Source organism: Jaculus jaculus, chromosome 7, assembly GCF_020740685.1.
Source record: "Jaculus jaculus isolate mJacJac1 chromosome 7, mJacJac1.mat.Y.cur, whole genome shotgun sequence".
Taxonomy (NCBI): domain Eukaryota; kingdom Metazoa; phylum Chordata; class Mammalia; order Rodentia; family Dipodidae; genus Jaculus; species Jaculus jaculus.
Window position 1 is genome coordinate 69457684 of NC_059108.1, and position 23179 is coordinate 69480862.

General features: G+C 43.3%; 1 protein-coding gene across 7 annotated transcripts in view; it reads right to left on the reverse strand.

Annotated features, from left to right (window-relative positions):
* Positions 1-16971, reverse strand: part of C7H14orf93 (chromosome 7 C14orf93 homolog) — a 47234-nt gene extending 30263 nt beyond the window's left edge. Inside the window, exon 1 of one of the 7 annotated variants that reach the window (XM_045154488.1) lies at positions 16905-16971. The gene's annotated coding sequence lies outside the window, so the exon portion shown is untranslated. Of the gene's footprint in view, positions 1-6763; positions 6821-16090; positions 16164-16819 lie in introns of those variants that run through there. The other 6 variants (XM_045154484.1, XM_045154483.1, XM_045154489.1 and 3 more) reach the window with 6 other exon arrangements.
* Between the last annotated feature and the right edge of the window lie 6208 nt (positions 16972-23179).

Sequence of the window (23179 nt, forward strand, 5' to 3'; positions counted from 1 at the left end):
AATCCCAGCACTCCAGAGATAGGAGGACTGCCTTGTGTTCAAGGCCGCCTGAAACTACATAATTAATTCTAGGTCAGCCTGGGCAAGAGTAAAACCATACCTTGAAAAACTAAAACAAAGACAAACAAACCAAAAAACCCTAGACAACAAAAAAATCAAACAACCCACTCACAAAATGGGGCACAGAACTGAATAGGGAATTCTCAGAGGAAGAAATACAAATGGAAAACACACACTTACGAAAATGTTCAACACCCCCAACCATCAGGGAAATGCAAATTAAAACAACTATGAGATTCCACCTTACCCAGTAAGGATAGCAAATATAAAAAAAATCAAATGCAAATAAATGTTGGTGAGGATATGGAGAAATAGGAACCCTCATTCACTGTTGGTGAGAGTAAGCTGGTACAACCACTATGGAAATCAATATGGAGACTCCCAGAAAGGATGAATATAGAACCAGGCATGGTGGCACACACCTTTAATCCCAGCACTCAGAAGGCAGAGGTAGAAAGATCGCCATGAGTTCAGGGCCACCCTGAGACTACATAGTGATTTCCAGGTCAGCCTGAGCTAGAGTGAGACCCTACCTTGGAAAAAAAAAAAAAAAAAGGATGAATAGAGTTACCACCAAACTCAGTTATTCCCCTACTGGGCATTTTCCCTAAAAGCTCCACACCTCAGTTCAGAGATATTTGCTCAACCATATTTATAGCTACTCAGTTCATAATAGCTAAGAACTAGAATCAACCCAGATGTCCATTATTAGATGAATGGATAACCAAGACATGGTATATCTACACGATGGAATTCTACTTAGCGCTAAGAAAAAATGACACAATACAATTTGTAGATAAAAATGGTTGAACTAGGAACAGATCATTCTCAGCAAACTCACATAGTCACAGAAAGAAGACAATCGTTGCATGGTCTCACTCATCTGCAGTTCTTAACCTGGATCAGCCTGAGTTGCTGACATACCTGATAGGCATCTCAAGGCCTGGGAGGGAAGGCTTGAGGGGAGGGCAAGGGGGGGGGGTCACAAATATGAACCCAAATTGAAATGGTACCATAGAAACCTATGTCCTGGAAGGTAGACTAAATGGCTGAACCCTCAACAGGACCTTAGGGGGAGCATCTGAATCAAAGGGGCCTGAAGAAGGTGAGATGAAGCCTAACCTTAAATTTCTCCTGCTTCTTTTTTTTTTTTCCTTTCTTTTCTCTTGGCACTGGCTTGTGATTCCCACTTCCAGGATGTGGTTGACACCCATAATGAACTGTTGATCAGAGAGACCTACAGGGTTTCCCAAAACAAGACAGACTTCTGTCAGAGCACTTGATTACCCACCAGAGGTTAGTGGTAAGGCCCTACTGCTGAAGACACCATATGCTGTTGGCACGAAACATGGAGAAACCTGGATGAAATCCAGAAAAACAGCCAGTCCCCAGAAAGTTAGCCTGTTTAGTGCTGGAAGGCACTACATAAGCTACTAGGGGAAAGCAGCCAACATCTGTCTGAGCAACTCAAGATCTAAGCTACTCAGAAGCAAACAACCTGGCATGATGCTCACACAAGTGCAATAGTGGCACACAGCCATGGTGGGTAACCAACTGCTCTTGGATTAGCTAACAGATCCACTCAGTGGAAATGAAACCATATCTGGAACTGGGAAACAAGTCAGAATTATATCCAGATAATGATTTTGCTCTCCAATATCAAGCTCCCATTAATCTTGGGCTACAAGAGGATCTACACCCACTAAATTCTCTCTAAATTAATAATGGTCATTCCATTTAACCTGTACTGACTTCATTCTCCATTAGAGATTCTGCTTCTCTTTTTCAGATGGGATCAGGACCTGAGGAGATAAATGACCCATCGTACTTCATCCCAGCTGCAGCTTAGATCACACAGGAATTGGAGAAATAAGCAAGAGTGCTGCTTTCTCTGTGAATCTGATATCAGCACAAGGGTAAAGGAGAGAGATACTGAGGATACTCAACACCTATCAAACCAGAGATCCAGAGGCCCCTAATGAGCCCATCAATGAAGTAGACTTAAAACACACCCAACATGGCTCAGGGAATTTTGCAGAAGAGGGGGTGGAAAGATTATTACAGCCACAAGTTGGGACATTATGTACAGAAATCTTGTCTCTCTCCCATGACTGACTGCTGACCCCACAATGAATGACCCACAACCCCCATGGGGATGACCTGCATCCCCAATGAGGAGGGCCCTTTGGAAAAGGGGCAGTAATGAGAGAAAGGGTGGTACCAACATGTGGTGTTTACATGTTAAGTATGACCATAACTAATAAAAATAAATTTAAAATCCCAGCACTCGGGAGGCAGAGGTAGGAGGATCACTGTGAGTTCAAGGCCACCCTGAGACTCCATAGTGAATTCCAGGTCAGCCTGAGCTAGAGTGAGACCCTACCTCAAAAAACCAAAAAAAAAAAATAAATAAATTTAAGCTGGGCGGGGTGGTGTACACCTTTAATCCCAGCACTTGGGAGGCAGAGGTAGGAGGAACACCATGAGTTCAAGGCCACCCTGAGACTACATAGTGAATTCTAGGTCAGCCTGGACTAGAGTGAAACCCTACCTTGAAAAACCAAAATAAATTAATTTAAAAAAATAGGGCTGGAGGGATGGCTTAGCGGTTAAGGCATTTGCCTGCAAAGGATTCTGGTTCGATTCCCTAGGACCCATGTTACCCAGATGCGTAAGAGGGCACGTGCATCTGGAGTTCATATGTAGTGGCTGAAGGCCCTGGTGCGCCCATTCTCTCTCTCTTTCCCTGTCAAATAAGTAAATAGGTTTTAAAAAAAAAAAAGATAATAATTATAATAAGGGCTTTCACAGTGTCTGGCACACAGAAGCAACTAGTATTTATAAGGGCCTGGCATGTGGTGGGACATGGGGACCCAGCGGCAAATAAGCCAAAGTTCTTACCCCAAGGATCCCTAGCTTAGTAGCAGGGGGATCATGCAAGGCCTCCAAAGCTTTTCAGGTTGTTGAGATATGGTAGTTTGAACTATGTCACTCAATGGACTCAGCTTGTCTCTGGCAGCCTGAATAGAGGAGGTATCCCTGGGAACAGACCTGATTTCTAGCCTAAGTTATGCAGAGTGTTTGAGTTCTGCTGGTTCCTGCTATTTGGCTGTAGGTTTTTGCTTTTGCATGTGGTGCTGCTGTAGTTTTTCTCTCTGTGTGTGGATCTGTGAAAGGGGGCTAGCTTCTTCTGCAAAAGATGGAAATTCTCCTGGATCTGTAAACCTGAAATAAATCTGGTTCCTCCCAGAAAAATAAATAAATAAATAAAAATTGGGGCTGGAGAGATGGCTTAGCAGTTAAGGCGCTTGCCTGCAAAGTCTAACAACCAGAGTCCAATTCCCCAGTACTCACATAAAGCCAGATACTTAATGGTACATGTATCTTGAGTTTGTTTGCAGTGGCTGGAGGTCCTGGCATGCCCATTCTCTCTTTCCTGTCTCTCTCTCTGCTTGCAAACAAATAAATTTAAAAAATATTTTTTAATAGAAACAGTGGGCTGGAGAGATGGCTTAGCAGTTAAGGCGTTTGCCTACAAAGCCAAAGGACCCTCGTTCGATTCTCCAGGACCCATGTAATTCAGATGCACAAGGAAGCAGATGTATCTGAAGTTCATTTGCAGTAGCTAAAGACCCTGACATGCCCATTCTCTTTCTTTCCCTTTATCTCTCTCTCTCTCTATCTCAAATAATAAAATAAAAATAAAAATTTTAAAAGCCAGGCATGGTGGCACATGCCTTTAATCCCAGCACTCAGGAGGCAGAAGTAGGAGGATCGCCATGAATTTAAGACCACATTGTGAATTCCAGGTCAGCCTGGGCTAGAGTGAGACCTACCTTGAGAAACAAAAAAAAAAATAAAAATAAAAAATAACAAAAAGAGGGCCTGAAGAGATGGCTTAATGATTAAAGTTCTTGCCTGCAAAGCCAGAGGACCAAGGTTCAATTCCACAGGACCCATGTAAGCCAGATGCACAAGGTGGCACATGCATCTGGAGTTTGTTTGCAGTGGCTAGAGGTCCAGAAGCACCCATTCGCCCCATCTCAAATAAGTAACTAAAAGAAGGCTGGTGAGATGGCTTAGCTGTTAAGGTGCTTGCCTGCAAAGCCAAAGGACTCAAGTTCAATTCCCCAGGACCCATGTAAGCCAGATGTACAAGGTGGTGCATGTCTCTGGAGTTCATTTACAATAGCTGAAGGCCTTGGCATATGCATTCTCTGTCTCTGTCTGTCCATATATTGATCAATCTATCTATCTACCTACCTACCTATCTGCCTCTTTCTCTCTCTCAAGTAATAAAATAAATATTTAAAAACTAAAAATGAAATGAGCCGCATGTGGTGGCATACACTTTTAGTCTCAGCACTGGGGAGGCTAAGATAAGGAAATTTGCCATGCGTTTAAGGCTACCCTGAGACTACACAGTGAATTCCAGGTCACCCTGGTCTAGAGCAAGACTCTACTTCAAAAAAAAAAAAAAAGAAGAAGAAGAAAGAAAGAAAGAAAGAAAGAAAATTATATTTTTCTAGGGCTGGAGAGATAGCTTAGTGGTTAAGGTGTTTGCCTGTGAAGCCTAAGGACCCAGGTTTGATTCCCCAGAACCCACGTAAGCTGGACATACATGGTGGCACATGTGTCTGGAGTTTGTTTGCAGTGGCTAAAAGCTCTGATGCACCCATATTCATTCTCTCTCTATCTATCTTTCCTTGCAAACATATATATATATATATATATTTTTAATTATATTTCTAAACTAGGTGTAGTGGTGCACACCTTTAATCCCAGCACTTGGGAGGCAGAGGTAGGAGGATCACTGTGAGTTCAAGGCCACCCTGAGACTACATAGTGAATTCCAGGTCAGCCTGAGTTAAAGTGAGACCCTACCTCAAAAAATAAATAAATAAATAAGTATGTATGTATGTATCTCAGCCAGGTATGGTAACACACCACCAATCCTAGCACTCAGGAAGCTGAGGCAGGTAGATCACTGCTAAGTTGAGGCCAGCCTGGCCTATATAGTGAGTTTGTGACTGAGCTACATAGTCAGGCCATATCTCAAAAAACAAAAACAAGGGCTGGAGAGATGGCTTAGCGGTTAAGCACTTGCCTGTGAAGCCTAAGGACCCCAATTCGAGGCTCAGTTCCTCAGGTCCCATGTTAGCCAGATGCACAAGGGGCACACACGTCTGGAGTTTGTTTGCAGAGGCTGGAAGCCCTGGCACGCCCATTCTCTCTCTCTCCCTCTATCTGTGTTTCTCTCTGTGTCTGTCACTCTCAAATAAATAAATAAATAAATAAAATTAAAAAAAAAAAAAAAAAAAAAACAAGCCAGGCATGGTGGCCCACGCCTTTAATTCCAGGAGGCAGAGGTAGGAGGATCAGCCTGAGCTAGAGTGAGACCCTACCTCAGAAAACAAAAAAAAAAAAAAGGCCAGGCATGGTGGTGCACATCTTTAATCCCAGCACTTGGGAGACAGAGGTAGGAGGATCACATGAGTTTGTGAGTTCAAGGCCAGCCAGCCTGAGACTACATAGTGAATTCCAGATAAGCCAAGGGCTAGAACGAGACCCTACCTCAGGAAAAAACAAAAACAAAAACAAAAAAACAGGGCTGGAAAGATAGCTCATCAGTTAAAATGCTTGCCTGCAAAGCCTAATGACCCAGGTTTGCTTTCCCCAGTACCCACTTAAGGCCAGATCTACAAAGTGATATATGCATCTGGAGTCTGTTTGCAGTGGCTGGAGGCCCTGGCACGCCTATTCTGTCTTTCTCTCTTTTATCGCTCTCTGCTTACAAATAAATAAACAGTAATGAGCAGGCTGGGGATGTGGCTCATTGGTAGAGTGACTGCCTAGCATGGCATCACAGTGCCCTAAGTTCAATCCCCAGCACTGAATATACCAGGAATGATGATATGGACATACAACCCCAGCACTCAGAAGGTACTGGAAGTGGAGACAGAAGGATCAGCAGTTCAAGATCATCCTCCGCTACACAGTGAGTTTGAGAACATTCTTGTCTACATAAGATGGCCTCAAAAAGTACAGCAGTGGGGCTGAGTATATGGGTCAGCATGTTGGTAGTGTATAGTGGCCTAGCATGCATGCAGCCCTGGATTCAGTCTCCAGTACTGCATAAAACTGGGTGTAGTGGGGTTCACCTGTCACTCCAGCACATGGAAGGTGGTGAAAGTAGCAGAAGGGTCAGCAATTCAACGTTATTCTTTTTTTAAATTTTTTTGTTTATTTTTATTTATTTATTTGAGAGCAATAGACAGAGAAAGAGGCAGACAGAGAGAGAGAGAGAATGGCCACGCCAGGGCCTCCAGGCACTGCAAACGAACTCCAGATGCATGCGCCCCCTTGTGCATCTGGCTTACACGGGTCCTGGGGAATCGAGCCTTGAACCAGGGTCCTTAGGCATCACAGGCAAGTGCTTAACCTCTAAGCCATCTCTCCAGGCCCTCAAGGTTATTCTTAACTGCAAAATGAGTTCAATGTCCAGGTTTAAAAAAAAAAAGTGCTTCTAGCCAGGCATGGTGGTGCACACTAGAGAGGCAGAGGTAGGAGGATCGCCATAAGTTCCAGGCCACCCTGAGACTACATAGTGAATTCCAGGTCAGTCTGGGCTAGAGTGAGACTCTACCTCAAAAAAAATTTTTTTTTTAAAAAGTGCTTCTTGGCCAGGTTTGGTGGTGCATACCTTTAATCCCAGCAATCAGCAGGCCAGCCTGGGCTACAGAGTGAATTCCAAGTGAGACCCTGCTTCAAAACAAACAAAAAGTTATTCTCGGGCTGGAGAGATGACTTAGTGGTTAAGGTGCTTTCCTACAAGCAAAGGATACAGGCTCAATTCCCTAGAACCCATGTAAGCCAGATGCACAAGGTAGCACATGCATCTGGAGTTCATTTACAGTGGCTGAAGGCCCTGGCAGGCCCATTCTCTCTCCCTCCCTCTTTCTCTCTCTCTCTCTCGAAGAAATAAAATGTAAAAAGAAATTTAAAAAAAATTTGATGTTCTCAATAATTTTGTATTTTTCAGTTGTTTAAAAAAAAAGTTTAGGGTTGGAGGGATGGTTTAGCAGTTAAGATGTTCACCTGCAAAGGCAAAGGACCTAGGTTCAATTCCCCAAGACCCGCATTCGCCAGATGCATGAGGTGGCACATGCACCTGGAGTTCGTTTGCAGTGGCTGGAGGCCCTGGTGTGTCCATTTTTTCTCTCTCTCTGTCAAATAAATAAATAAAAATTTTAAAAAGTTTAGAGCCAGGCAAGGTTGTGCACGACTTTAATCCCAGCACTGAGGAGGCAAAGGTAGGAGGAACCATGTGAGTTCGAGCCCACCCTGAGACTACATACTAAATTCCAGGTCAGCCTGGGCCAGAGCAAGACCCAATCTGGAAAAAACAAAAAATGCCAGGTGTGGCAGTGAACACATTGAGTCCCAGAACTCAGGAGGCAGATGTAGGAGGATCACCATGAGTTCGAGGCCATCTTGAACCTGGGCTAGAGAGAGACCCTACCTCAAAAAAACCAAAATGCACAAGGTGGCACATGCATATGGAGTTCGTTTGCAGTGGCTAGAGGCCTTGGCATACCCATTCTCTCTCTCTCTCTCTTTCTCTCTGTCAAACAAATACAAATTATATATATATTATATATATATATGCATATATATATATGTATGTATGTATAATAATATATATATGATTAAAAAGCCAGGTTGTGGCACATGCCTTTAATCTCAGCAGGCAGAGGTGGGAGGATAGCTGTGAGTTCAAGGCCAGCCTGGGACTACAAAGTGAGTTCAGAGTCAGCCTGGGCTGCAGTGAGACGACCCTACCCTGATGAAAAAAAGATGTCAAAAAACTAATTTTGGGAGCTGGAGAGATTGTTTAGGTGTTAAGCACTTGCCTGTGAAGCCCAAGGACCTCTATTCAAGGCTTGATTCCCCAGGACCCACATAAGCCAGATGCACAAGGGGGCACATGCATCTGGAGTACATTTGCAGTGGCTGGAGGCCCTGGGGTGCCCATTCTCTCTCCCTCTCTCTCTCTATCTCTCTCTGCCTCTTTCTCTTTCTGTCTGCTACTTTCAAATAAATAAATAAAAATTTAAAAAAATTAATTTGGGGGCCAGGCATGGGGTCAGCTTGGGCTAGAGCAAGATCCTACCTCTAAACAACAATAACAACAAAAAAAAGTGATTGCTGAAAGTACGGCAATTCATAACATAATCTTCATTTTAAGAAATAAGAAAAGGAGGGCTGGGAAGATAGTTCAGTCAGCAAAGTTCTTGCTTTGGAATGTGGACTTGAGTTGGATCCCCGGCACCCATATAACAATGCCTAACTTAGTGTCTACTTGTAATGTCAGTGCCAGGAAGTTGAATGTAGGAGGATCCCTGAGGCGCACTGGCCAGTCAATACAGCCTATTTGGTGAGTTCCATCCAGGCCAATGAGAGAACTTGTCTCAAAAAAAAAGTGGAGGGGGCTGGAGAGATGGCTTAGCGGTTAAGCGCTTGCCTGTGAAGCCTAAGGACCGCGGTTCGAGGCTCGGTTCCCCAGGTCCCACGTTAGCCAGATGCACAAGGGGGCGCACACGTCTGGAGTTCGTTTGCAGAGGCTGGAAGCCCTGGCGCGCCCATTCTCTCTCTCCCTCTATCTGTCTTTCTCTCTATGTCTGTCGCTCTCAAATAAATAAATTAAAAAAAAAAAAAGTGGAGGGAGCCGGGAGTGGTAGCGCACAACTTTAATCCCAGCACTTGAGAGGCAGAGGTAGGAGGACAGCCTTCAATTTGAGGCCACCCTGAGACTCCATAGTGAATTCCAGGTCAGCCTGAGCTACAGTGAGACCCTACCTCGAAAAACCAAAAAAAGCCAGGCGTGGTGGCGCATGCCTTTAATCCCAGCACTCAGGAGGCAGAGGTAGGAGGATCGCCATGAGTTTGAGGCCACCCTGAGACTACACAGTGAATTCCAGGAGAGCCTGAGCTAGAGTGAAACCCTACCTCAAAAAACAAAAAGAAAAAAAGAAAAGAAAAACCAAAAAAAAAATTTAAAAAGGAGGAGGGATATACTTGGGCTACAAGGTCACTGAGAAATCCTGCTGGAGCTCAGCTGCAAACCTCCTCACTGTAGACCAGCTGACAGAATGCTGGAAAAAGCCATGCTGCATGCAGTTCAATGGAAGAGAGAGAAACCGGTGGAGATACTCAACAGTGGACACTGCAAACCTTAACTCTGGACACCCAGGCCAAATGAGCTAATAGGTGCAATAGTGGCATGTTTGTTATGGGGGAAACAAACCCCTCTCTACTTGGACTGGAGGACTGTTCCACGGGAGGAAATACATCACTGATACTAAAAACCTATAACAGGGGTAGTCATGAGCCCTAGGGGTGTAACATCTGCTGCTGTCTGGCTAAATGTATATACTACGCTCACCAAACTGCCCAGTAAGCATCTCTCTTAATGTTCATACCCATACATCAATGGTACTCACTTTTGGTTAGAGAAGGTTCTCTTTTCTGATTGCATTTACCTTGGGATGATTCAGAAGGCACCATGGTGCTGAGAAGAAGTGACAGGAGAGTACTCAGCACTGAAACATCTCTATCACACCTTCCAAGGCTTAGTGATGGATATCCATGACCATACATACATACATATGCATACACCTGTGTGCACACATTGCGGACGAGGTGGCAGAAAGAATGTAAGAGCCAAAGGAAGGGTAGGACTCCTTACAACGTGCTCCTCCAGACACAAAATGGCCTGGATATCCATGACCTCCCAGTGCCTGACACTACCTACACTAGACCATCATAAGAGGAGGAAAATATCATGACATCAAAATAAAAGAGAGACTGAGGGGAGGAGAGGATATTATGGAGAGTGGATTTTCAAAGGGAAAAGTGGGGGGAAGGAGGAAATTACCATGGGTTATTGTCTACAATTATGGAAGTTGTCAACAAAAATAAATAAATTAGAGCTGGGGAAATGGCTTAGTGATTAAGGCATTTGCCTGCTAAGCCTAAGGACCCCAATTCAATTCCTCAGGACCCATGTAAGCCAGATGCACAAGGGGGCACATGAGCCAGGAATTCATCTGCAGTGGCTAGAGGCCCTGTTGTGCCCATTCTGTGTTTCTCTCTATTTGCCTCTTCCTTTTGTTCTCTCTCTCTCTCAAATAAATAAATAAATAACTCCTGAATCTATAAAAAACAATAAATTAAATTTTAACAAAAAGGTGGAGGGCTGGAGAGATGGCTTAGCGGTTAAGGTGCTTGCCTATTAATTAATTAATTAAAAAATAAAATAAAGGGACCAGAGTGCTCAGTACTGCAATATGTCTATCACACCTTCCAAGGCTCACAGTCTATTGCAGAAGAGGTGGCGGACAGAATGTAAGAGCCAAAGGGTAGGATTCCTTACAACATGCTCCCCCACAGACACAGAATAGCCTGGATATCCATGACCTCACAGTGCCTGACACTACCTACACAAGACCATCATAATAGGAGGAAAAGATCATGACATGAAAATAAAAGAGAGACTGAGCTGGGGAGAATGGAGTTTCAAAGGGGAAAGTTGGGGACGGGAAGGTATTACCATGGGATATTTTTTTATAATCATGGACGTTGTTAATAAAAAAAAAAAAATTGGAAAAAATAAATAAAATAGTGCTGGAGAGATGGCTTAGCAGTTAAGCGTTTGCCTGTGAAGCCTATAGACCCCGTTTCAAGGCTCTATTCCCCAGGACCCATGTTAGCCAGATGCACAAGGGGGCGCATGCATCTGGAGTTCATTTGCAGTGGCTGGAGGCCCTGGCACGTGCTCGCTCTCTCTCTCTCTCTCTCTCTCTGCCTTTCTCTCTCTCTCACTCTTAAATAAATAAATAAAAATGAACAAAACAATTTAAAAAAAGAAATATGTTAAAAAATAGTAAAAAAAAAAAAAAAAGGGGGGTACTGGAGAAATGGTCTACTGGTTAAGGCACTTGCCTGCAAAGCCTAATGGAATGAGTTTGATTCCCTAGTACCCATGTGAAGCCAGATGCACAGGGGTGTGGTGCATGCATCTGGAGTTCATTTACAATGATTGGAGGCTCTAGTGTACCTATTCTGTCTGTCTTCTCTCTTTCTCTCTGCTTGCAAATAAATAAATATTTGAGGGGAAAAACAAGGTGGAGCATGTGGAGCATGCCTTTAATTCCATCAGTTGGGAAGCAGAAATAGGACAATCAATATGAGTTTAAGGCACCAGAGACTACATAGTGAATTACAATGAGACCCGGACCTTGCTGAAAATGATACCTGAGGTCATCTTCCAGCTTCCACATGCACACACACATACATACACACATATGCATACACCTGTGTGCACACACATTAAGAAAAAGAGAGAGAGTGAGAAATGTTCACTTAAAAGTCCTTAACAGATCAGCCCTGCCCTGGACTTCAAGGTACAAAGTGGCTCACCTGTTACACGATCCTTCAAAACTTCAGTCAGTAGTGAGAATGGGATTTTGATTGAGCTTACCACTACTATTGGGCTTGGTGTTGTTATCTGTGACTTTACATCTAGTAGTATTTGTTTAATGAAACTATGTACACCAATGTTTAATGCATATATGTTCCCTTATCCTGTTTAAAAAAAAACAAACTTCAATCAGAAATGGACTCCTTATCCCACAAGAGCACATAAGTAGTTATCATAAAATATAACTTCCCTACACTTTCAAAATAAAGTGGGGTTGGGGTGGGCTGGAGAGATGGCTTAGCAGTTAAGGTATTTGCCCACAAAGCCAAAGGACCTCGGTTCGAATCCCCAGGACCCACGTAAACCAGATGCACAAGGTGGCACATGGGTCTGGAGTTCATTAGCAGTGGTTGGAGGCCCTGGTGTGCCCATTCTGCCTCTCTGTCTGCCTGCCTCTTTCCCTCTCTCAAATAAATAAATTAAAAAAAGTATAGGGGGTCATGGTGGTTTATGCCTTTAATCCCTGCATTTAGGAGGCAGATCACTTTGCATTTGAGGCCAGCCTGAGACTAATTCCAGGTCAAGGTCAGCCTAGGCAAGACCCCAGCTAGAGCAAGACCCTACCTAAGGAAAAAAAAAGTTTTGGGGCTGAAGAGATAGCTCAGCACTTAAGGTGCTCTCCTTCAAAGCCTAATGACCAGAGTTTGATTCCCCAGTACCCACATAAAGCCAAAATCACAAAGTGGTGCATGCATCTGGAGTTTGGCTACAGTGACTACAGGCCCTGGTGTCCCCTTTCTTTTCTCTTTCTGCTTGCAAATAAAAAAAAATTAAAGAAACAAAAGTTTAATGCAAAAAATCTAATAACTCACTATCAAATAAGAAAAAAAAAACTAATTTTTTTTTTTAGTTTTTTGAGTTAGTGTTTCACTCCAGCTTGGGCTGACCTGGAATTCTCTATGTAGTCTCGGACTGACCTTGAACTCACAGTAATCCTCCTACCTCTCCTCCCAAAGGCTGGGATTAAAGGCGTGTGGCACCACTGCAGGCATGAATAATTTTTAAAAAGGAACTATATACCCAGAGAGCGGAATGAGCTTTTTTTTTTTTTTTTTGCTTTTTCGAGGTAGGATTCCCGCTCTGGCCCAGGCTGTCCTGGAATTTACTGTGCAATCTCAGGATGCCCTCGAACTCATGGCAATCCTCCTACCTCTGCCTCCAGAGTGCTGGGATTAAAGGCATGCGCCACCATGCCCGGTCTCAGAATGATCTTTTTTGTTTGCTTGTTTGTTTTTGTTTTTCCAGGTAGGGCTCAAGGAGGCCTGCAATTCACTCTGTAGTCTCTTGCTAGCCTTGAACACACAGACATACTCCTACCTACCTGTGCCTCGCAAGTGCTGAGATTATAAAACGTGCACCAGCACGCCTGGTTTAGAATGATCTTTTAAACAAAAGGTTTCCATGTACTCTGAAAATTGTAAGTTTCTCCCTGTTTCTCTCTCTCTGAAACGCCATTTTTGAGTTAGGGTCTCTCATTGTAGACCAAACTAGCCTCAAACTCCAGGCCACTGACCATTTTGACATTCTCAAGATGCCATAAGAGTGAAAAGATTAGCACAGAGCATTAATTACAAGCATGTGGATGGGTCCCAGTAGGGCATCTGGTGTTTGCTCTCACCCTGATATTTGGTATCTGCTTTACCTGGTGCTAACTACAAAATTTCTGCTTTTGTAATCATGTTTGATTGTTCTTGCTAAAGACAATGATGTGTGGAGGGGGTGGCTTTTTTTTTTTTTTTTTTTAAGATCATTGTAAAGGAATGTGGTCTTTGCCTTTAACACTCACTGTAAAAGTAGAGGGGGGTGCTGGAGGGGACAGCCGCCAGCTGGCTTAATAAAGACTCTCCTTTTTAAATTTTATTTGGGTGGTCTTCTGTTCATTTTTGGTCTGGGACTTGCTACACGAGTCAGAATTACAGGTGTGCATCCCTATGGCCAATTTATGACAAGCTTTTTGTCTTTCAACTCTGCGATCCTACCTCTGCCTCCCTAGTGTTGGGATTAAAGGTGTGCGCCACCACGCCCAGCTATTGGAAGAGTTTTTAAACTAAGAGGCAGCCTTTTATTTTTTTTAATTTACATTTGCTACAGTGCAACTTGGTATGATTAAAAATTCCACCTTCAAACCGGGCGTGGGGTAGCACGCCTTTAATCCCAGCACTGGCGAGGCAGAGGTAGGAGGATCCCCGTAAATTCCAGGCCACCCTGAGACTACATAGTGAATGCCAGAGGTCAGCGTGGGCCAGAGCGAGATCCTACTTCGAAAAACAAAGAAACAAAAAAACCCGCCTTCAGGTTTCTATATTACTGTGCCTGATTTCTGGAGATACTGAAAAATGGGAATTACCCGTGGAACTCGATCACGTGGCTAGAATGCCTTCGGTAAATGTTAGCTGATTTAATATTGGTGAAAGACAAAATGGACGCCAGGCGCGGGGGTGAGTCAGTGAGGTTCGTCGACTCGGAGCGCGAGACTGGCCAGGCAGCAGGTCACAGGGGACCCCCACCTGGTCCCACCGCGGCGTCTGCCAAAAAGATCATTCCCGGCGGCTGCCAGGCGGAAGGAAGCGCCGTCGCGAATTCCGCGCGGTCCTCGCGGCTAGACTACCTCCCCACCCGAGTCCTGAGGAGTAGGGCGGGCGGAGGTCTCGGAACAGGAATGGGAGCGCCACTCCGCCGGCGCCCGCCGACTCGTCAGGCCCACGCGGCTCGTGTACCCCGCTAGCATGCAAGTGGGAAGGCTCCGCCCCGCTGGCCCTCTGGCACCCGTTGATTGGTGGCTGGATCAAAGAGGGTCAGACCAGAGACGCTATTGGCAGCAACTCCCAGTCACTCAAAGAACCAAGGAGCGGAGGGGCCTCCTCAGTAAGGGACACGATCGTGAGGCCTTTTGAAGGCCGGCAGACGCCATGTTCAGCTTTGCTGTTTACTCATTTTTGTTATCTGCTGCTCATACAGTTCTGTGTACACGACTATAAAAGTACAATGGCCATAAAATTGGTCTCATACAATGGGGAGGGGCTGAATTTTAGTTTCTGCCGGCCTTAGTGACAGATCTTTCAGAAAATGGTTCCTTCGGATTCCCAGGCAAAAACAACTGAATTTAGATTTGATTTACTTTGATAAGGTCAAGCCAATGAGATACACACTCAGTCGTAGGCGGAATTCTTCTCTGAGAAAGAAATTCAAAAGCGAGAAACCTGGATGTCTACCTAGATTGCAGGATGTAAAAGGTGACTGAGTAGCCCAGGCTGTGTCCTGCTCTAGGAGAGCTCTCCCTTTTCTGAAAAGCTGCAGTGAGGCACTATGGTTAGAAAGGGTAAAACTCCCATTAAAAAATTACCATCACTGTTGTGATCACGAAGGTCACTAGAATCTATATTTTGGAGCCAGTGTTTAATAAGCACTGATCTGACTTGCATTATTAGGATATAAAAATGCTCTTCATAGATAAGAAATAGCCCACAAAGGGCCATTGTTATCATAGTGAGTTCAAGACTGCACACATAATTTTGCTGTAATTGTTATTTAGGTGTTTTAAATACTGCTTGCAACCGAGGACACTAGCTAAGGAGTAAGTTGTGGTGTAATGAAAATCTGAACCCTATCACTTCTTAGCTTTTTTTTGGGGGGGGGGGCTAAGATGAAACAAAAATTTGAACCCTACCATAGTCTTTTAATCTCCCAGTTACTGCTACACTTGTGACATTCCAGTTTCTCCCTTACCTCCCCATATACTTACTATGTTTTCACTCCAGTCTACAAATACAGAGTAGTTATTTTCTGTGTAACTCCTAATGAGACTGTCCCACCCGGACAGCTCCCATGGGGAGGGGAGGTGCTTTGGGCCTGTTGTCCTCTAATTCAAACATTTGTCTCTGAAAATCTTAAGCCAAGGTTTTTCAATGGAAATGTGCAACATGATTACCACGATACATTTTTAATTCCTGTCACCTGTCCTTTGCCTACTCTGGCACCCACTCCCATCTCTGCGAATTGGACTTGACTGAATTTTTACCTGATACTTTGCCAGCTGTGGAGCTTTTCAAATAAATCTCAACCAATAAACAAGCATTTTGTCAAGCAGCCAAAAGGAAACTTCTCTTCTGAATACCCACCCAAACCACACATAAAGGCCAAAATATACACAGCTGTACATTTATAAGAATGAGACAATAAAGAGCAAAACCACTTAAGGCGAAACAGTCACTAAAGGCAACTTTAACTACAAACTCAACAAAACGCCAACCCCCCCCCCTTTGCCACATGTACTGAAAACTCTGGCAATTATTTTTTTTTCTTGGCAATTATTCAATTATTCACTAGTCTGGTTAAGAGGAGCAGAAAATAACATACTAAGTATGTCCATATCTAATAAAAATAAATTTTAAAAAATAAATAAAATCCAACTCTGGGAAAACAAAGAGTAGCAGAAAAGTATCATGTGCAGAGAACGAAAGGTCTAAGTATGCTAAATACAAGACTTACTCCAAACTCCACTTTGCACATGAAATCCTGTTGTGGTTACATTTGGAAACACAGTAGGAAAAAATTTGCATCCTAGGGCCAATTTTACACACATGAAGTCAAAGACTTTTGAAAATAAAATATATACACATATACATATACTGGACATATACACAAAGAACAAACCCCAAACGCTTATGAAATTGTAAGAAACACACACAACATAGAGAAAAAATGTCCTCATGAAATTGTGTGTACTAGACACACCGTCAGACGGGCTTCCCCTGCTCCCCAGGGAAGTGAGTGTCCCAGTTATAATATCCCAATATTTTTAATCTTTTGGCCTTGGACAACTGCCACATCCAAGCCACTTGGTTTTGGTGGTGAGGGAGGGTGTGTGAAATGCACGCGCTTTGCAAAAGAGCCTCTCACATTATCTCTGCTTCCTTCCACTTGCCCGTGGCAGAAATTTACATTTTCCCCTCAGCCCGCTTATAAAAAGAAATCTATACTTCCCAAGAAGTTAAAAATTTTAAATCCCTCAACCACAACATTTTACCAGTTCTTAAAATGTGATAGCAAAGGGGAAAAAATTCTTTAAATTTTTCTGGAAACAGTTGCACACGGCCATCCTGCGCCTCAAGAACTTCTTGGTATATTTAAAACCTTGACCAGGAAAAAGAAAGAGGAAGAGAGACAGAAAAAGAAATGGGGGAAGAGCAAATTCCCCCTAGCAACAGTTTTCCTCACCCCAGCACTGACACGGATCTCTAGTTTTTTTAAAAATTGAAAACACACACAATATTAAGAAGAAAAAAAAATGGAAAAAGGATACCCGAAGGTCGTATGGCTCTTTGTATTCGTGTGTGTGCAAAAAGGAGGACTCGCGGATCCGCAGCCGGCACGCCCCGCCCCTCCCCGGACGCCCGCCCGGATTGGCCGCGGTCGGCCGTGGGTCGCCCCGCCCGTGAGCACACGCGCCGCGCCGCCCGAGGCGCCAGCCCCGGGGGAGGGGGGACCCTGGGGGCCACCGAGCCCCGACAGGAGCTCGGCCTGGGTGCCCCACTCGCCTGCCATCTCGGTCCACGTCCATTTCCTTTCACTTTACCCCTTCCCATCGCCCTTTCCCATCCCCTTTTCTCCTCTGCAAAACAAGGCCCAGTCATCCAGATTACCAGCCCAGAGACCCTTTGCTAAACTGCCAATTTGTTAGCAATAACATTCTAGACTGGAGTTCAACATTAAACGGCTTTTGGTGCGCAGGCCTCAGCTTCTGGTTTCCGAGTGGAACGTCTGACAGCCCTCTCCTCTTCATGAACATTCACATATGCAATGTTCAAGTGAAAGATAATCTCTAGTAGTCTTAAACCTCCAGGAGTTGTTTTTGCGCAGCCTGAGCGCTCAGTTTTCTCTACTTGGCCAAGACTACATTCTGAAGAAAATGAGTAGCTCCCTGTCACTTCCTTAATCTGCTGTCAGTACTGTTATTTCTCATTATCCTCGACTTCTCATCCTGTATTACTCCTTTGCTCAACTGCTTTCCTACCTGGAATGATGCGCATATCCTCTGGCTAGCTTGTATACAACCTTCAGTAAACACAGACCACTTCTTTCTCTTGGCTCCTAGCTAATACTATTTGGTTTCATGTATTTTACTAAATTCACTCCAGAAATGTAAGATCAGAAATAGTGTTCAGGGCTGGAAAGATGGTATGGTGGTCAAAGGCCCTTGCTTGTGAAGCCTGACATCAGGCCTGGGTTCCATTCCCCAGTGCCCACATAGATCCAGGTACTCAGAGTGGCTTGTATGTCTGAAGTTCCTTTGCAGTCTTTCTCTCTCACTGTGTGTGTCTGTCTAATAAAAATATTTTGGGGGCTGTAGACATGGCTTAAATGTTAAGGCACTCTCCTGTGAAGGCTAAGGACCCAGGTTCAACTATCCAGTCCCACTTAAAGCCAGACAAAGGTATGGCAAGCACAAGGTTGCACATGCCCACTAGGTGACACAAGCGTTCAGAATTTGATTTCAATGCCTGAGGCCCTGGCACAACCATTCTCTCTCTTTCCTTTCTCTCTCTGTTTTTCTCTCTCTTGCTCTAAAATTAAGAAAAAAAAAATTAAATCATGCTTTAAAAGTTCATCCAGGGGGCTGGGTAGATGGCTTAGTGGTTAAGGCATTTGTCTGCAAAGCCAAAGGATCTCCGTTTGATTCTCCAGGACCGACATAAGCCAGATGCACAGGGTGGTGCATGCATCTGGAGTTCATTTGCAGTGGTTGGAAGTCCTGGTAGGCCCATTCTCCTCCTCTCCCTCCCTCCCTCTCTTTCTCTCAAATAAATAAGTAAATAAAATATATTAAAAAAGAAGTTCATCTAGGAATGGTTTGATTATTGTTATAGAAACTGACATAACTATAAATAGTAAGCATTGGGCTGGAGAGATGGCTTAGCGGTTAAGCGCTTGCCTGTGAAGCCTAAGGACCCCAGTTCGAGGCTCGGTTCCCCAGGTCCCAGATGCACAAGGGGGCGCACGTGTCTGGAGTTCGTTTGCAGAGGCTGGAAGCCCTGGCGCGCCCACCCTCTCTCTCCCTCTATCTGTCTTTCTCTCTGTGTCTGTCGCTCTCAAATAAATAAATAAAAAATTTAAAAAATAGTAAGCACTAAAGAAAAAATAATTTATAGCTGGAGTGGTGGTGCACGCCTTTAATCCCAGCAGTCAGGAGGCAGAGGTAGGTGGATTACCAAGAGTTCAAGGCCACCCTGAGACTACATAGTGAATTCCAGGTCAGTTTAAGCTAGAGTGAGACCCTACCTCAAAGAAAAAGAGGGGGTGCAGCTAGAGAAATGGCTTAGCAGTTAAGTGCTTGCCTGGGAAGCCTAAGAACCCAGGTTTGATCCACCAGTACCTATGTAAGCAAGATGCATCTGGAGTTCATTTGCAGTGGCTGGAGGCCCTGGTGTACCCATTCTCTCTCTCTTTCTCTAGCAACTCTTACACTTTCTTTCTCTCCCCTTTTCTCTAATAAATAAATACATGATCATAGATGTATTATGAGATTTTTTTAGTTAAGACATAGATTGTGAAATTCAGACACTACATAAGAATTATCTTTTACAATAAATAATAGTATGTGTGCAGGTATATGCAGAAATTGTTGCAATTACTGCAAAAATTTTTGTTTGGTTGGTGTTTTGTTTTGTTTTGTTTCAAGGTAGGGACTCCCTCTAGCCCAAGTTGACCTGGAATTCATTATGTAGTCTCAGGCTGGCTGTGAACTCACAACAATCCTCCTATCTCTGACTCCCAAGTGCCAGGATTAAAGGCATGCATGTGCCACCAGGCACAGCTCTTATTTTTGTTGTTGTGGTGGTGGTAGGGTCTCACTTTAGCATAGGCTTACCTGGAATTCTTTATACAGTCTCATTCATGGTGGCCTCAAACTCAGTGAACCTCCTACCTGTGCCTCCCAGAGTCCTGGGATTAAAGGCATGAGCCACAACCCCTGCCTTTTTTTTTTTTTTTTCTGTTTGTTTTAATTTGTTTATTTATTTGAAAGAGAGAAGACACACAGAGAGACAGAGAGAAAGAGAGAATGGGCACACCAGAATTTACAGCCACTGCAAACGAACTCCAGACACATGTGCTCCCTGGCTTATGTGGGTCCTGAGGAATCAAACCTGGATTCTTTGGCTTTGCAGGCAAGAACCTTAACCACTAAGCCATCCCTCCAGCCCTTGTTTGTTTTTTATTGACAACTTTCATGATTGTAAAAAAATCCCATGATAACTTCCTCGTCAACCCCACTTTCCTCTTTGAAACTCCACACTGCATCATATCCCCACCCCCGCTCTCAATCAGTCTCTCTTTTATTTTGATATCATGATGTTTTCCTCCTATTTTTTTCCATCCAGCTTTAAATTTTTTTATTTTTTAAAAGCCAATTCTTTATTTTAATTTATTTTTTAATTTTTTATTAATAACTTCCATAATTGTAAACAATGTTAATGTAAACAAGTTAAATAATAAGGAATCAAACAAGCCAATCAAAAAATGAGCTATGGAGCTAAATAGAGAGTTCTCAAAGGAAGAAATACGAATGGCATAGAAGCATCTAATAAAATGTTCTACGTCACTAGTCATCAGGGAAATGCAGATTAAAACTACATTGAGATTCCATCTCACTCCTGTCAGATTGGCCACCATCATGAAAACAAATGATCATAAATGTTGGCGGGGATGTGGAAAAAGAGGAACCCTTCTACACTGCTGGTGGGAATGCAATCTGGTCCAGCCATTGTGGAAAACAGTGTGGAGGTTCCTAAAACAGCTAAAGATTGATCTACCACATGACCCAGCTATAGCACTCCTAGGCATATATCCAAAGGACTCATGTCATTTCCTTAGAAGTACGTGCTCAACCATGTTTATTGCTGCTCAATTTATAATAGCTGGGAAATGGAACCAGCCTAGATGTCCCTCAACTGATGAGTGGATAATGAAGATGTGGTACATTTATACAATGGAGTTCTACTCAGTGGTAAAGAAAAATGAAGTTATGAAATTTGCAGAAAAATGGATGGATCTGGAAAGGATTATACTAAGTGAGGTAACCCAGGCCCAGAAAGCCAAGCACCACATGTTCTCTCTCATATGTGGATCCTAGCTACAGATGATTGGGCTTCTGCATGAGAAGGAAAATACTTAGTAGCAGAGCCCAGTAAGTTAAAAAGGAGACATAAAAGGAAGAGAAAGGAAGGGAGGAGGGTACTTAATAGGTTGATATTGTATATATGTAAGAACAATGATTGAGATGGGGAGGTAATATGATGGAGAATGGAATTTCAAAGGGGAAAGTGTCAGGGGGGAGGGAGGGAATTACCATGGGATTTTTTTTTATAATCATGGAAAATGTTAATAAAAATTTAAAAATTGAAAAAAAGACAATTCTTTATTTTAATTTATTTTTTAATTTTTTATTAATAACTTCCATAATTGTAAACAATGTCCATGGTAATTCCCTCCCTAACCCCCCTTTCCCCTTTGAAACCCCACATTCCATCATATCCCTTCCCCCTCTCAATCAGTCTCTCTTTTATTTTGATGTCATGACCTTTTCTTCCTACTATGATGGTCTTGGGTAGGTAGTATAAGGCACTGTGAGGTCATGGATATCCAGGCCATTTTGTGTCTGGAGAAACACGTTGTAAAGAGTCTTATCCTTCCTTTGACTCTTACATTCTTTCTGCCACCTCGTCAACAATGGACCCTGAGCCATGGAAGGTGTGATTGAGATATTTCAGTGCTGAGCACTCCTCTGTCACTTCTCAGCACCATAGTGCCTTCTGAGTCATCCCAATGTCACTACCATCTCAAGAGAAGGTTCTCTGACCAAAATTGAGAGTAGCATTCATACATGGGTATAAACATTAAGAGGAGGGCTTTCTGGGCAGTTTGGCGAGCATAGTATATACTTGTAGCCAGACACAGCAGATCCCTAGGGCTCATTACTACCCCTGTCGAAGGTTGTTATTATCAGGGATGTAATTCCTCCTATGGAGTGGGCCTCCAGCCAATTTAGAGGGCAGTTGGTTTGCCCCATAATAGATGTGCCACTATTGTACCAGTTGGCTCATTTGGCCTGGCTGGCAAAATATAAGGCTTGCAGTGTCCACTGTAGAGTATCTTCACTGGTGGTATCTCTTTCTCCCATTGAACTGCATGCAGTGTGTCTTTTTCCAGTCTTCTGTTGGCTGGTCTACATGGAGGAAGTTTTCAGCTCACTTCCAGCAGGGTTTCTTAGTGACCTTGCAGCCCAAGTATGTGGAATATTCAGCAATAGGGTCTTGCCATCTATTCCTTGTGGGAAACCAAGGGCCTCAGCAGTGGCCTGTGATGTTTTGGGGGCATCAGGGACCTCCCTGGCCAACAACTCACTAGAAGGTATCCCATCTCTAGCACTGAAAATTTTCTAGTAACAGTCTATGGATCCTGTGTGTTCCATTGTCCAAAAAAATAGGTGTCCATATGACTTATTTTTATCCTCTTAGATTTTGATTAGACCTCCCTCCACCTTTCTTTTACTCAATCTCTTCCCTTGACCTCAATTAGGCCATTTCACTACCATTAATCTGGTCTTCTACTTACATATATACAATACCATCCTATTAAGTCCCTCCCTCCCTTTCTTTCTATTCCCTTTATATCTGCTTTCTAGCTTACTGGCCTATGCTGCTGAGTTTTCTTCCTACTCACAAAGAAATCCAGTCATTTATCTTATTTCTTGATATAGGCACTTAACACTATAAATTTCCCTCTTAGGACTGCCTTCATTGTATCCCAAAGGTTTTGGTTTGTTGTGTTCTCATTATCATTTGACTCTCTGAATTTTTTTTTTATTTCCTTCTTGATTTCTTCACTGAACCACGCAACATTTAGTAGTGTATTTTTTAGTTTCCATGATTTTGTGTATGCTCTATAGCTTTTCTTGCTGTTGATTTATAGTTTGATCATGTTGTGATCAGATAGAGTGGAAGAAATTATTTCAATTTTCCTGTATTTGTTAAGATTTGTTTTGTGTCCTAATATATGGTCTATTTTAGAGAATGTTCCATGTGCTGCTGAAAAGAATGTATATTCTGCAGCATTTGAATGAAATGTCCTGTAGATATCTGTTAGGTCCATTTGTTCTATGACCTCATTTAATCCAAATGCATCTCTGTTTATTTTTTGCCAGGATGACCTGCCAATTTATGTGAGTGGGGTGTTGAAGTCACCTACTACAACTGTGTTTGGTGTTTTCTGTGACCTTAGTTGTAATATCATTTGTTTTATGAAATTGGGAGCCCCCATGTTAGGTGCATATATGTTTAGAATTGTAATGTCCTCCTGTTGGAGTGTGCCTTTAATCAATATAAAGTGACCTTCCTTATCTTTCCCAACTAATGTTAGTCTGAAGTCTACCTTGTCAGATATTAGGATAGCAACCACTGCTTGTTTTCTAGGCCCATTTGCTTGAAACACCATTTTCCAACCTTTAACCCTAAGATAGTATCCATCTTTTGTAGAAAGGTGAGATTCTTGGCAGCAACAAATTTAAGGATCCTACTTTTC